A 16,232-nucleotide genomic window follows, 5' to 3' on the forward strand; every position below is an offset into this window, starting at 1 on the left:
TGTTTGTGCATTCCCCATCCCCTCACTAGGCTCAGTGGAGCTTACCCCCGTTGCACAACCCTTTTTAGTTGTATGCAGGTGATATAACTTGGTGATCCTTTTGATGTGGACTGATCGAAGCCCGTGATATTGGACCTTGATCATGGCATATACTCATGGACTATGCCATTGGGGCATAATTATATCTTTTGTTATTTTGTTTATCATGAGTATTGTATATATTTGGTAGTATTTCTACTGTTTCAGTTTCTAGTTAATCCTTGGGTCAAAATGTAAAACATTAAACTATCTATCACGTAGACTTTAAATCATTTGTATTTGTAACACTTTCGCTTATTTTTTATCTTTGGGAATGTAATATTCATTTACTTTCCGTACCCTGATATTACTGTAATTTAATATTAGTTTAAGACTGTGAGTTGGCTACTGTATCAAGATCCTGGTAATGGTTAGGATGTTGGTAAGCATCCAAGTCATGCCCCTTTTATAGTATTTTATTCTTTATTGGGATAGGGGTGTGACACGCTATCATCACGATAACTAAAATGAAATCAAGGACATCTTGCAAAGATCAAAGAGTCTCTTTGATCCCACAACGTTCATTTTATTTTTCTGGAGGAATTGGAATCAAGTTTGGGTTCAGCTAAAGCATTTTTTTTTTTCTCTCAACTTGGGACTATATGATACTGTTGCCATTGCCTCTAAACTTTGCATTACCACTACCACTGTTGCTGCACTCTACCGTTGCTACTGTATTTTGTTGCCGCAGTCTGCGCAAAGATCAACCTCGAAACACCGTGGGACTACAATATCTCTTTTGCTTAATTGCTTCAATTTTTTTTCTTTAATTGATTCCAACTCTGGACATTAAAGAGGTTAGTATTAAAATTTTCTGTAGAAATCCTATTTCTTGCAAACATATTTTTTAATTTCTTTATGAGTAGTTTCTAGAATGATATCATAAACGATCTTCATGATGATTCTGTCATTTTCAAAGCTAGACCATCTATATATTTTCAACCTCACAATAGGCATTTTTGTCAACACCAGAACTTTCATTACCTATCAGATTGAGGACCTACAATTTTTTGAATTATCAATAATTCTTATATTCTTTTAATGCTCCATGTGACATAACATAATTACATAATTATGAATAGATGAAATGATATTTTATTTAGTTTTGGGATTCGTAGTATATTGTTAAAAAAAAAACATAAATGAAACTTCTACTAGTGTATTGATTTCACTTCTCTTCAATGCATTTGTCTTGATTAAGTTTTTTTTTTATTCATTCCATCTTATAAAACCGAATAACCACTATTACAAGCATATGTTTTGCTTATTGCGAGTCTATTTTGTGCTACATATATGAGTACATATGTGATGTATTAAACATTAATTATTACATCAGTTTATTTTTAATTCTTTATATTAGTTCTTTCATATTAGTATGTATGTTCTGCCACTCGAGTAGTTGAACCAAAGCGATTGACACTCTTATTATAGAATATTTTTATTCTTGTGGTTCATTTGAAATCATATCAAATTGGAATTCAACATGGAAAGAAGTGTTGAATTCGTTTTTGAATTAGTGTGTGTAAATTTTATTAACAAAGAAAAATAAATTTAGAGTAAATTACTCCCCTCTCCTCTCGATTATGCTCGAATGACAAACCTCTCCTCTGGATATTGAGTAATGACTCTCCACTCTCCTGCATTAACAAGATTCTATCAACCGTACCCATTCCATTAAAAATGACTGTTAAGTGATGACATCACCCTAAATATATTCATTTAAACCCCAAAATATCCTTATTTTTATGATATTCCAACGAACCCTCTTCTTCCCTCCTACTTATCTCTTTCTTCTTCTTTACTACCCTAAACCTGTAAACCCATCTCTTTCTCCATACAAAACTGAAATCCAAGCCCGCATCTCCATCTCCAATCTTCTTCAACCCAGTCAAAATTCATATCTCCTCATCTGATCTTCTTTTATTTTTATTTCCTATACACTCCAACCCATACCCAAATCCATCGATCCTATTCTCTATTCTCCATTTTTCATTTATTTATACTCATTCTCATTTTCTTTTTTTCTATGTTCCTCTCTCCCTCATCTGCCGAAGGATTCTTAGCATAAAAAACCATCGCAAGAATAGAGTTCAATTCCAAAGAAATCTGTAGGGTCTTTCCCACTTGAAATGGAATTACAGATTAGCGCGCGCTTTCGTCTCTGCAACCTTGATGCCCGACTCCAACTCTTGATTCCCTACTAAACTTTGAACAAGATTACCTAACCGTACAAGAAATTAATTTGCAGAGCTTTGATGCTATGACTATGGTGGTCCTGCTTACTGGAAAAAAAAAATGACGTATAGAGCTTTGAAGGTTTAAAAATGGCGGATGACCATTTTGGTTTTTGCAACCTCGCACCAACCCCACCCCTTTCTCAGCAAATGTTCTATCAAATCTGAGAAAAATGCAACCAAAAAATTGCATTTTCTTAAAAAAAAATATTCGTTGAATTATTTTAAGAAATCAATCGAAGTCTGAGATTTTATTTGTCTTTTTAAGAAATCAATCTAGAATCGAAAACAGGGATTTTATCTGGGCAAATGATCGAATGATTCTATCAATGTGATAAGGCATCAATATGATAAGGTATCATTTATTTGTGATTTTGAAGCAATGGGATGGATTTTTTTTCCTGATTCTGGAATTAAAACTTGAGTCTCATCCAAGTAAATAAGGTTCAATGGAGGATAGAAAAATGTACTATCGCTCTGTACCATGCACTTCTATGTTTATAGATGCCCTAATTCCTATTTCGATTACACTGTAATGCATTGCAGATGTGCTAGAACTAATATAAACTATGGCTGATGATTACTTGTAGTGCCATCGTTGTTGTGGATAAGGGTCAAAGTACCTTCAACTGTTCTTGTGGAAGGCAGTACTTGACGATGGAGGATTATTGTGAGATTGGGCGGATAGTGAAGAAATCAATCTGGAAGGTAGTGCTTGATTTTATTCTTCATGTTGAATTATTTTAAGAAATCAATCTAGAATAGAAGAGATGGGTTCACAAGTTTAGGGTATTAAAGAAGAAGAAAAAGAAAAGAAGCAGTGGGGAAGAAGCGGGTTCGTCGGCAGCAGCCATGGAGTTTGGAGGTATGAGCTGGGCTTTCACATTATAGAACGGAGGAAGGTAATCTTGGGTGGTGAGATGGGTTGCGTTGGCAGTAGGGTGAGGCTGGGGGTGGAGTTGCAAGAAAGGAGTTGTAGGAGGAGGAAGAAGGAGGGGGTATTATAGTCTTTTTCTAACACTTAACAGCGAATTTTAACGGAATGGGTATGGTTGATAGAATCTTGTTAATGCAGGGGAGGGGAGAGTTATTACTCAATACCCAGGGGAGGGGTTTGTCATTCTGGCATAATCGAGGGGAGGGGAAGCAATTTACTCTTAAATTTATTCATTTATTTATTGGACAGAACATCATCATCATGACTAGTAAAATCATTGCACATGAGGTATCCAACCTAGTGAAGTTGAATGGGTCAAACTATGAAATATGGAACATAAAAATAACTCACATATTGATATGTGAAAAGTCAGATCATGTCCTATAATCCAAACCTGTGGTTGGAGAAGATTCAACAGATGCTCAAATCAAGGCAGTTGAGGACTGATGATGATAAAAGAGCCCGTAGTATGGTTCTCACAGAGATGGATGACCATCTCATGAAGGTGTTCAATGATTACAAAACCACGAAGGAGGTCCTTAAAGTTGTGAAGCCCAAATACCACGTAAATTTGAAACTCACACACAACCATTGAGCCCTAGATTCAACAATTGTAGAATGACTGAAGGTGAAAATGTGGTAGACCATTTCAACAAGATGTTGGTCTTGCCTAGAGACTTCGCAGATGCGGGATACAAAGTATCTGACAATTACCATCTCCTCCATCATCAATAGTTTGCCCCCATCTTGGGCAATAACACAGACGACACTGAGATTTCTGGGGGGAAATCTCACTCTAGACATGCTTCCCCAGCATTTGCAATACTATCAAGGATGCATGGTAACAAAATCCATGAATGAATTGTACATAACTGAACCCAGCCCATCTCAGCTAGCGCCTGGACAGGTGGAATCACTTGCACATCAGAATCAATTTTGTTCCAGTACCAACCAGCTTTGCCCCAACAACAACCCAAATAGGTTTAAGGGGAAGGATAAATTGAAGCCAAGAATTATTAGAAGGTGTCTACTAGAACATGCTATGGGTGTGGAAAGTTTAGCCACTTTAGGGCTACCTGCCCTGATCCTCAAAAAAAGAAGAACACTCATGGAAACCATACGCCACCTAAAAACCATCAACGTAAAGAGTTTATTGGTACTGTTGGATGCAATCTGTCTGGAGATCAATATGAAGAGTGGTGGATCGATTCAGGTGTGTCACATCATATTGCTAGGACGACTCGAGGACAGCAAGAATTGAAGTCTCTAGCAACTGGTGATCCTAAGATCTACATGGGGAACAACTTGTATAGTGAAGCACGAGGAGTTGCAGATTATGTGTTAGACCTCAGAAAGGACAATTTCCATCTGAAGGATGTTCGTTTTGCTTCCGATATGCACCAAAACTTGATATATGTACATGCCCTTGTCAAGAAGGGTCTTGATGTGCACTGCATGAGAGCTGAGGTCACTATTGAACAACACGGTCATTCTTTTGCTTCGGGACGGTTTGTTCCCGAACATGATTTATTTTTTCTTTTCACTATTGACAATGTTCATAATGTAACCACCAAAATTAATGGAAATGCATCTAGTTCTTTGATTTATATTGATTGTGCAAATGTGGTTGATTCATACATTTGACATATGAGACTAGGACACCTTGGAATTAAGAAAATGAAACAAATAATTAAATTGGGGTTATTTCCTAGGTTAACTAAAAATAGAATACGATAATTGTGAACACTATTTATTTGGTAAAATGATCAAGAAACCTTTCTCAATGGGAGTGAACGCAAAGAAATTCCTCGAAGTGGTACACTTTAACATTTGTGGGCCGCTCAATGTGAGTACCCATAGTGGAAAGACTTAGTTTAGTTCGTTTACTGATGATTTCTCCAAATATGGGTATATTTATTTACTAAGTAGAAAATCGAAGCATTTGAATGCTTTAGACATTATAAAATTGAAGTACAAAATCAGTTAGGAAGAAATAATAAGGTTCTAAGAACCGATCATGGTGGAGAATATAACTCATCGCGTTTGAAAAATTTTGTGAGGAATATGAAATTATTAAACAAAAATTTTGTGAGGAATATGAAATTATTAAACAAAAGACCATGTCTTTCACATCACAACAAAATGGTGTAGCTGAAAGACGGAATAAAACGTTACTCAATGTAGTATGTTGTATGTTATCACATTCCCTTCTCTCCAAAAAATTACGGGGAGAAGCCATTCTCACAGCAAATTATATCTTAAATAGAATTCCCACTAAATCTGTTGAGTTTGTTTACACCCTATGAATTATGGACGGAGGAAATTGAACTTAAAAACTCTAAGGAAGTGGGGATCAATAGCCTATGTACTTATACCTGAGCCATATAAGAGCAAATTGGATTTTAAACTATAAGATGCAAGTTCATAGGATATCCAGAATGATCAAAAGGATATAGGTTCTATCACCCAGAAAAATGGGTTATTGAGAGTCGTGACTCGAAATTTCTAGAGAAATTAGAAGAAGAACTACAACAAGAGGATACAGTAAGACGACTATAATGTTGATCCTCAATTTGAACCAAGAACTTTTTATAAAGAAAATCAAATTCCTAAAGTTCAATATGATCCTCAAGACAAACCCCAAAATCTAGGGTGAGTGGGGGTAAACGAATAAGAGCAACCCCAACTTATTTAGATGCTACTACCTCTATCTGTGTGAATCATCTTATCATACAGTTGACATAGATGTGGAAGAAGTAGTTGATCCTGTAACCTATAGTGAAGCGATAAAATCGAGAGAATCAGATGAATGGCTGAATGTCATGCATGAAAAAATTGACTCCATTACAAATAATCAAGTATGGGAGCTTTGTGACCTACCAAAAGGTAGCAAATGATTGCTCAAGAAAAAGTATAAAGTAGATGGGTCTGTTGACAAATTCAAGGCTCAATTAGTCACAAAAGGATATACACAAAAGGGAGGAATATATTACCAGGAAACTTACTCTCTAGTAGCAAGATTTGCCTCTATTAGGTTGATATTGATACTTATTGCACATTTGGACTTATAATTATTCTAGATGGATGTGAAAACCGCTTTTTTAAGGCGAGTTGGAAGAAACTATATGCATGCGACAACCTGAAGGTTTTCAGGTAATGAGATAGGAAGATAAAGTGTGTAGAGTTAAAAAGTCTTTATACGGATTAAAACATTCCTATCGATAATGGTAGCTAATATTCCATAAAACGGTCCTTAAATTAGGATTCATGACTAACAAGTTGGACAATTGTGTATATATCTTGAAAAGTGGGAGTAGTTTTACTATTCTCTCCTTGTATGTTGATGACATATTGTTAGACATGTTGAATAAGACCGAACTCAGCAGTAGATTTGAAATGAAAGATACGGGTGAAGAATCCTATATCCTAGGAATTCAAATCTCTATAAACAGAACACAATATAGGTTGTGTTTGAGTCAAATCGTCAAGCAAAAATACTTGAACTCTGTGTTGAAAAGATTCAAGATGCAGAATAGCAATCCCTCATTAACTTCAATTATATTAAGAAAGACTTTGTCAAAAAGTCAATGTTCGCAAGAAGGGCAGGAAAAGTTGAATGTAGCTTATGCTCAAACAATAGGTAGCTTGATGTATGCTATGTTGTGTACATGACCGGATTTGGCCTATCCAGTCTGTTTGGTAAGTAGATACTAGAGTAATCCTGGCTCTACCCCTTGTAAAGCAGTGAAAAGGATTATGAAGTACATCAAAAGAACTAGACACTTGAAATTTTGTTTCCAAGCGAAAAGCTTGAGGTCATCAGATACTCCGATGCTGACTTCGGAGGTCATAGAGATGACTGCTAGTCCACCTCTAGTCATGTGTTTATATTTAGAGGTGCAATTGTTTCTTGGGGTAGCAAGAAACAAGGGTGTGTTGTAATGCACACACAAGAAGCTGAGTACATTGCTTGTAGTATGACAACTACTCATGTAGTCTGGATAAGACAATTTTTAATAAAATTTGGGTTGGATCTTGTAAATGGACCAGTGAAATATTCGGTGATAATTAAGCGACAATAAGCTTGATACACAGTGACGCAAATAGCTCAAAAGGAAAAAATATAGAAATATAATACCACTATATACGAGATATAGTAGAAAAAGTTAAAATTTAAGTTGTCTACTACATGTTCAGAATTTGTTTTGGACTTTAAGTAGTCTAAGTCTGGAATAGGAACTGATTGTTTCTCGTCATGACAATGAAAATCTATATGATTGTTCCTGAAAATACAAACGAAAATGAAAATGTCATGATGGATGTTCCTGGAAATGGGAACTAAGAATATGCATTCAGCTAACATGGCCAAGTTGGAGATGTTGGTGATGTGGCCACGTTGGCCTCATCTGTCTCTTTTAGTTATCGCGTCTAGCGAGGGATGTGGAGAGAATATTGGGGGCGATTCCTAATAGATAGGAATTCTATTAATCTCCAACGGAAACCTTACGGAGTTTACAAATAGTAGACTTCTATCGATTAAAGTGGAGCCTCAAAAATCCCTAAAGAAGTAAAATTGTCCCATGACTACCATTGTCTTCTTCTCTCTACGTGTTTTCTTTATTTTGTAACAGAGAATCGTCTTGCCTGCAATCAATCATCACACTCAAAGCAACACCATAGAAACTTAATATAAAATCCGAATTAGAGGAAGTCACAGGATTTTTAGAAAATAATTCTAGCAGAGAATTGTGCCTTGAGCAAAAAGAGTAAGAGGTAGAAAACCTGGGAAAGAAGAAATCGAGAACAAAAACAAAACATCCATAACTGACATGGGATAGAAGACCCAATGTTTAAAAAAGAGAAAGCAAAACCCAACCTTGAGGTCTAAACCCAACACCCACTTGTAAGAGCACCAAGACCAACACGGCCACTGCAAAGGAGAATGCCGCGTGCGCTCTGCTTTAGCTCTCGCAGGTAGAGGAGAACCAGACATTGTAATAGGACGATCGGGTGCCATCACGCTACTGGTAGAGAAGAGTGAGAGACCGCTCAACCCAGAAGACACTGTGAAATTGAACTGTCTCTCTCTCTCTCTCTCCATTTGGTTGTAGATCAGATAACCAAACCAGAAACGAAGACAAAAAACTGGGATTCCAGAGATGGCTCACTTTGATTCGCACAACACTTCGCAAAAATGACTTTTTAATCTCGAGCTTACAATAGTTTACAAACTAAATTAGAGTTTGACGGCGAAGAAGAAGCGATGGAGTCGGATTGACCTCCCTACGCAAGAAAACCTAAAAACCTTTCCTCTTCTACCCGACCAAAGAATGCCCTGAAACCCCTGTTCTTTCTTTCTTTTTTTCTCTTCGAAATCGAAAACCCAAGAGGAACCACCCCTGCTACACCTCACACCTCGACCAAGCCATTGCGGCTCTGGTGGTGGTACCGGGGTTGGTGTGTGCATTGTTTCCAGTGACTCCACTAGAGAAGAGAGCGAGATAGGTAGGATAGATTTAGGCTTGAATTAAAGAGTAAAGTTGCTTCATCGATAATGCTTGTTAAATGGTGAAGTGAATGAATGGTGAAGATTGGATTTTTTACAACGGTTAAGATTAAGGGTGTACGTTTAGGAGGTAAGTTTAAGGTCACACTGCCACATTTTACCCTTTTCTTTAATGGTTTTTGTTTGGCTCCAAATGGTATCAGTCCAACCGTGAGATTGGGTAAGAATTAAGTTATGGTCTGAGGAAGGTGTTAGGCACCTCGGTCCACCCATTTTAAAAACTAATATTCCATACTTAGGCACTTAGCATTTTAATTGAGAAATAAAAATATTTTAAGCCTAAGGACACACATGGTAACAAATTAAATGAAAAATAAATTAAACTATCAAAAATCAAAGTAAAAAATACTCACAAATCTCCATCGTGCTACATAAGGAAGATTAGTATACTAATATGAAAATTAATAAGCTAATGTACATAAGGTAAGAAAATCGAATCTAAGGAAGGAAAGACGATCTAATTTATATAAGGGGAGTTCATAGACTTACCTTAATGCAGCTGCACTATATAATGAAAGTTTTTTTTATGCTAAAGGAAAATAGAAAATGAAAATTAGTAAGAAAAAAAAAATTCCTTGCCTAGCTTTCTGTAAGCTATACATGATGAAAGAAGCAAGTATAAACACCACATATCTAGTTTGTGACACTTTACAAAAATAAACAATTTTTAAGTTTGCAAAATATATGGAATAATAAGAATCATCAGTCATTGCAAACCCAATGGTCTTGAACCTCAAATCAACGAACAATCTCACGAGAACTATCTATATCTCTATCATCAAACATCTTGTCTGCATTGCCCTCTACACTCCCTATTGGATTTCCTTGAGTTCTGCCTCTTGCTCGTATCCTATGGATCCATAGTCCAGATATGCCCACACAATGTCATGTTGAAATAACAAGATAGCAAAGTTCATAACTTCCATGTGCTATCAAAACTAGATGATCAGTTAAATGGCAAATCATGAATAGTAGATTTCAGCAAGGAGAGATCATAAGAGCTATTGAAAGAGTCAGATACATTGAGTCGCAATAATCTAGCAACCGAGAAAGGCTTGTAGGACTGTATAGGTAAGGGTGTCAAAATAAAATCGAAACCGTTTATCGAAACTGAACCAAACCGTTTAAACTATTTAATAAATGGTTCAGTTATGGTTTCAAAATTGAGATCTTTAGTTAAACGGTTTAAACCAAACCGAACCAAAACATTTAACCAAATAAACCGTTTAACACTCTTAAATGTACATGAATGTGACAAAATCAAATACAAGCAATTTACCGAACCGTTTAAAACTGAAACCATGAAACCATTTAATAAATGGTTCGATTATGGTTTAAAAATTGAGGCCGTTTAGTTAAACAATTTGAACCAAACCGAACCATTTAACACCCTTACGTATAGGCAACCCAAGAGGGGTGGATTAGGAAGTGTGAAAAAAAATCCCAAATTCAAAATTTATTTTGAAACCCCCTGTTGTTAGTTATCTCAAATCAACAAACGTTGTTAGTTAAACACAATAAAATAAACAACGGAGATAAAGGAAAAATAGAGATAGCACACACAAGATTTATAGTGATTTAGCACAGTCTCACCACCATCTTACATCCACTCCCAAAATCCTCACCGACTTGGAATGAACAATCTACGTTTAAAAAAGGGAGCGACATCTAACAATCTCCGTTTAAATGGAGAGTGGCACCTTACAATCTCTGTTTAAAGGGGGAGTGGCACCTATACACACTCTCTTTGTAGAGTATGCATAACGTTGAGCTTATTCTCCTTACAAAGTAGGAGAAATAATTAACCGAAGATTAGGACCTCAATACCATTTACCATACAATCACTAAAAAGTGATTTACAATAGCACAAAGGTCAAACACAAAGTTGTGTAGACAAATATGCAAGAAATAACACATATGTTGATCCCTTTGCTCAGTGGCTCATGCTCAAGGCTGATTTGATTAGCAAGTTCAAACTCCTTTGATCTTCAGCCTCTATGCTCAATAGCTCATCAGATTTGCAAGTTTTAGCACACACAGTGAAAATATTAAAGATATTAGTCTAAACGTGTCTTAGGCAAACATTGGTTAAACCACCATTTATAGAGTTATTTTTCAACAAAAACTAGTTGTTATTGTCTCAAATGGATCTATTTTTTGAATACCTATCGACCGCTATACAAAATTGGTCGGTTGTTGTTATGTTAGCTTCAAAGAACACTTCTCAAACATAGTTCGAACAAAATACCGATCGATCGACCCTGCATCTGTTTGTAGAAGAGTGCTCTCGGAAACTAGCGGACCATGTTCCGACTATCCGCTATTAAGCACACTGGTCATCTGCTCAGTTTAGAGCTAGTTGATCACCAACGCAATAAATAACCTTTCTCAATTTTTTAAGCACATCACTTGGATAAAATTTTTAGTAGGCTCTCGTGAGATACTAAGTGAACCAAAATAAGAACCATTTAGGTAAGGGTGTCAATTTGGGACCGGAACCGGGAACTGTCCCAATACCGTCTCGCTAAAACCCGGTACCGGACCGTCCCATTAGTAAATGGGACGGTACTGGTATCTAATTTTGGTACCGAATGATAAATGGGATGGGACGGTTCTGGGACGGGATTCCCAACGGTACCAGTACCGAAATACCAATTAGGTACCAGATGGTACCGAAACTACTAGTACCGTTTAAAAAGAAAGAGTATATAAGAACTTTTTTTAAAAAGAAAAAAAAAAAAAAGGGTACAAGAATTACGACTCATTAGGGTTTCACTAATTGTCTTTTGAATACAAAGAGGAACAACAGGTCAACAGCTGTAGCTTGAAGTCTCTCTTCACAAAACCTGGTACAGTGCTACTCCCTCCTCCCTCGACCAACTACATCTACTAGGTTCTTCCTTTTTGCACTTCGTACTTCGTACCATACTACCATGTGACATGTGTGATAAATAGAGTTTTGTTTGGACAAATCAAAGAGGAAACACAATGGGATTCTTCCATTTTGTAGGACTTCCCTAGATTTAAAAAAATGAGAAGCTTATTACATGTGATCTTAGGGAATTTGAAGAAGTAAAACTATGTTTCAATTTTTTTTTTTGGTACGAACTATGATTTCATAATTTAAGTTGCTTTATAAAAAGCTGTAGACAACTTAGATTTCATGATAGTGAAAAAATTCCACAACACTAATAAACCCACCTTGTTAGAAACAATCAAACTTCTTCTCCCTTTTTCTACAGTGCCTAGAACCATTTAAAAACCGATACCGTCCCGTCCCGCTAGTAATCGGAACTGGGATCTAGGTTTGGTCCCATTAACTAAATGGGACGGTACTGGGATTGACACTTTTGGTGCCGGTACCGGTACCGTCCCGTCCCAAATACCGGGAACCGTCCCAATTGACACCCTTGCATTTAGGTTACCACAACGCTAAGTTAATGATCATGATATATGTTAATCATTTCGGTTCAATTGAATTAGTCTAAACTATCAACCACATATCTTAGGTTTTCAATATTAAGTCCATAAGTGATTAACCTAAGCTTGAGCACTTGAAATTATCACATCCTTAGACCATCAAGGTATTACAAGATGAAATAAAACACCTAGGATACATTCAAACAAACTATAATAAATCTTCTATTTCTGGCTCGAGTTGCTTGAATCCTCAAGAATGACTTTATCTTCCAATCTGAGTTCTAACAATCCATGATACAGACTCGTGAGCATCTTGAAGTCTTTCAGTTTGAGTTCTAACAATCCATTATAGTCTTTTTCACACAAATTGAATGTAATCACCAAAACGCTAAATCTAATAAGATCCAAAGATTGTAGTAATGACATCATTTGTCCAAAGATATTAGTTAAAACCATTGTTAGCAAAAACGCGTTTAAACACGTACCCATTTTTTACCCTTTTAAACACGTTTTGCCATATGTTTCCCAAATATACAGTAAAAAAGGGCAAACGGCAAACATTCCCGTTTTAAACGCGTTTAAAACACGTTCTCATTTTTTTTTGGCATTTTTTAAGACCTTTGACTTAATTGACCATATCTCTCTCTCGAATTCTTATCAGCTTGATTCTTTCATCGACGTAAAGATGACTCGAAGGACTATATTTTTCATGATATCACCTTCAAAGCTTCAACTCAAAGGCAATACACGGATACCGAAAATAGAAGCATGTATTTCAAAAAAAAATTTCTCAATTTATATGAAAATAGTACTCTTTTTTTGTCTTCCCGTTTACTTAAAACAAAAGTAAGATTAGTTTTACTTTCTTGAAGAATAAAAGTGATTACGTGCAAACAGCAAACCACAAGAAATAAAACATAAGTTGGTGGTTAAACGGATTATGCAAATTTAAAAGCAAGATGAAAATCTATTTCTTTAGTAACGCCCACCGTGGGGCTCGAACCCACGACCACAAGGTTAAGAGCCTTGCGCTCTACCAACTGAGCTAGACGGGCTTGTTGTATCTATGTCAAAAAATTAAAAATATCAAAATATTGACATTTTCCATTGTGTTTTCAGCTTTTAAATTGGTGAGTAGCAGCTGATTTGGCAAATTTTGTAGTTGGATACAAGTCGATTATGTGGACAGCAAAATGTTGCCCAAAGTCAACCATTACCTATTGTATCCAACGGTTTTCAAATGTCTAACACAACTGACCCTTAGATTGTGCCATGCTTTGTAATTAATGCCCTTTTATACTGAACACATGAGGTGTGATGGTCACGATCTTGTACACAAAGTTTCAATATCAATTTAGAAACAGAAAAAAAAAATATATATATATATATATATATATTTGTTCCCTGTTGAGACTTGAGAGTGTAGCCCAACCCTTCCCCTTAGGAAATGACATTTTTACGATTTTATTGGGAAGGAGAGAGATAGATCTAGGAGTATTGGTGTAAGCCACGCTCCAAGATATAGAAAACTCTAAAAACACTCTTTTAATTGATAAGAGGTCCAAAATTACCTCCTTGTGGCGTTCACATAGATTTAGGGATCGACATCGTATCCATTTTGGCCGATACTGTTACTTGGTCGATACCGAATCAATGGTACAAGAACCAAGGAGAGTAAGATAATAAAACAAAAAAATTATATCAAAATTTTACGAGGCGAAATCGTCTAATTTGGCCTAATACAATAACCAACCCCTAGACGTTCATATGGAGAAAAACCTCCTTAATTCCTTATTTTTTTATTGTGTTTAATGTTAAATTGTTTCCCTTTATTTATTTATGCGAAAGAACAAGTTATTTGGTCATGTGTGGCACGCGGCTCGTGCACCTAGACATAGGACCGCACAAAACCACCACCACGCCTTCAAGGATATTTGCTTTTTCATGTGGCAACAATTGTTACTTCGCATGGCCCTGTGTTTAGGCGCAAGAGTCAAGTGCCACCCACGACCAAATAGCATTCTTTTTGGCCTTATTTATTTATGAGAATGCAGTAGCTAGACGGCTGTTCAGGCATCCCAGGCTGAAGTGATGAAGGCCATTAGGCCACAATTATCACATGCAAACTCACTTGGTGCCAAAACCTCAGACCCTTATCCATTTGTGAAGTTTTAGGCCAAACATAGTGTTTCACTCTTCAACATGGCAACTACAGTAGTTAAAAGTTCAAAGACAAAGCAAACAATTGTGTACCGAGTTTTCCCACACCCACGATCAAGGGATTAGTTTTTCCACACCCATGGTTAATGGAGACCAATGGATGTGTATGGTGTTGAGAAGGTATTGAACAAGGGTTCGGGGCATTATCGACTTCATCATATAGAAGGGTCAGACATTAATGACCCTACGATGGTGGCTGATCCTTTACCGTGGTGAAGAAATATCCCCCCGGTTATATTATTATTAGGGAAAATTTCATAGACACCCCCTCTAAGTATTCAATATGTCATGGATTTACCAAACTTGAACAAAATGGCAACCTTCCCCTGACGTTAAGCACAGTTAGCACCCAAAGTTAAAATATCCATTTTACCCCTTTAGTTATTTAAATAAGGATAATTTACACATACCACCCCTGAGGTTTGACGAAAGGATGATTTTACCCTCTAGTTTTGGAAAATTCTGCGTACCCCCCTGAGGTTTGCAAACGGTAACAAATAAGCCAATTCTATCGGTTCATGACTAACTGTGTTAAAATTTAGATTTGAATTGACGGAATTACCTTTGCAGAAAAAAAAAACCTCAACTCATCTTCCCCAATCGAAGTTCCCCAATCGAAGTTAAAATTTAGATTTGAATTGACGGAATTACCTTTGCAGAAAAAAAAAAAACCTCAACTCATCTGCAGGTTTCATGCAAAAACCTCTCCGACTTCCCTAAATTTTCTAGCAACCTGTTTGCTCCATCTCCCTAACCCTCACCGTTTCTAAATTCGCATGCTTGGGCCCTCGACGGAGGTTGGAATCGAGGAATGAAAGAAGAGGAGAAGGGTTTCAGGCGGACAAAGCTAGGGTTTTGGAGAGATGGGGGTTTGGCAGAGAGGGTTCGAAGGATCTGAAAAGAGAGTGATCATAGGGTTCGATTTCTAATGACTTGGTTGGATCAAGCAGCCCTAGACACCAACTCGATTTCTTCATCTCGGTCTGAACAATGGGACCTTAATTAGATGGGTATCCTTCTACCGAATTCACTCTTCAACATGGCAACTATATACCATTGAAGCTAGAGTTCTCGGTTTAGAATTTATCTAGTAAAACAGCAACAAGAAGAAATAGAAGGTGAGAGAGAGAGAAAGATTGTCATTAATTGGAAATATATAGGGGAACTGTGAAGTAGAATCTGAATTTATCTGTTACAAGTTACAATAAACGATTTGGAAATCAGCTTCAGAAAAGGAACTTTCAACCAAAAAGCTTCGAGTGGAAATATAACAAATAGAATTATTGGAATATGCATAGATTTGTAGAAAATTTGTATGAACTCTATTTGAGCAGCACTTTTTAAAGTCCGAAGATAAAAACAAATCAACTTGAAATTTTTGAGACTGCGAAAATAGAAGTAGAATGCTCGCAACTCTGAGAATCCTACTTCCTACCTTCAGAGATCGAAAATCCTCCAGAGTAAATTGAATATCGAGATCCTCGGTTGCAAAACTCAGATCAAAACCATCCGAAGTGGCTGGAAAATGAACGAAACCCTAGAAACCGAGCTTCTAATGCTCTGAAAAATGAAATCTCTTCGCTCTGTGTCTCCTTCTCTTAGACACACCCTTCCGCGAAATCAAAGCAAAAATGGTGCCTTGCAGAGCCCCTTCCCTGTTCTTGCTTCTTCCGCCTTTAGACCATGGAAGACGATGAAGAGAATGGTTGGTCTTTGGGGTTTTACCCTTAAGGGTATTATGGGAAGTTCACCCTGTGATAAGGGTAATTTTGCCATT

General features: G+C 36.7%; 1 non-coding gene across 1 annotated transcript; it reads right to left on the reverse strand.

Moving 5' to 3' along the window:
* Positions 1-13,217: 13,217 nt before the first annotated feature.
* Positions 13,218-13,290, reverse strand: TRNAK-CUU. The gene has a single exon. It is a non-coding gene; the product is annotated as a tRNA-Lys (tRNA).
* Between the last annotated feature and the right edge of the window lie 2,942 nt (positions 13,291-16,232).

Source organism: Telopea speciosissima, chromosome 8, assembly GCF_018873765.1.
Source record: "Telopea speciosissima isolate NSW1024214 ecotype Mountain lineage chromosome 8, Tspe_v1, whole genome shotgun sequence".
Classification (NCBI taxonomy): Eukaryota; Viridiplantae; Streptophyta; class Magnoliopsida; order Proteales; family Proteaceae; genus Telopea; species Telopea speciosissima.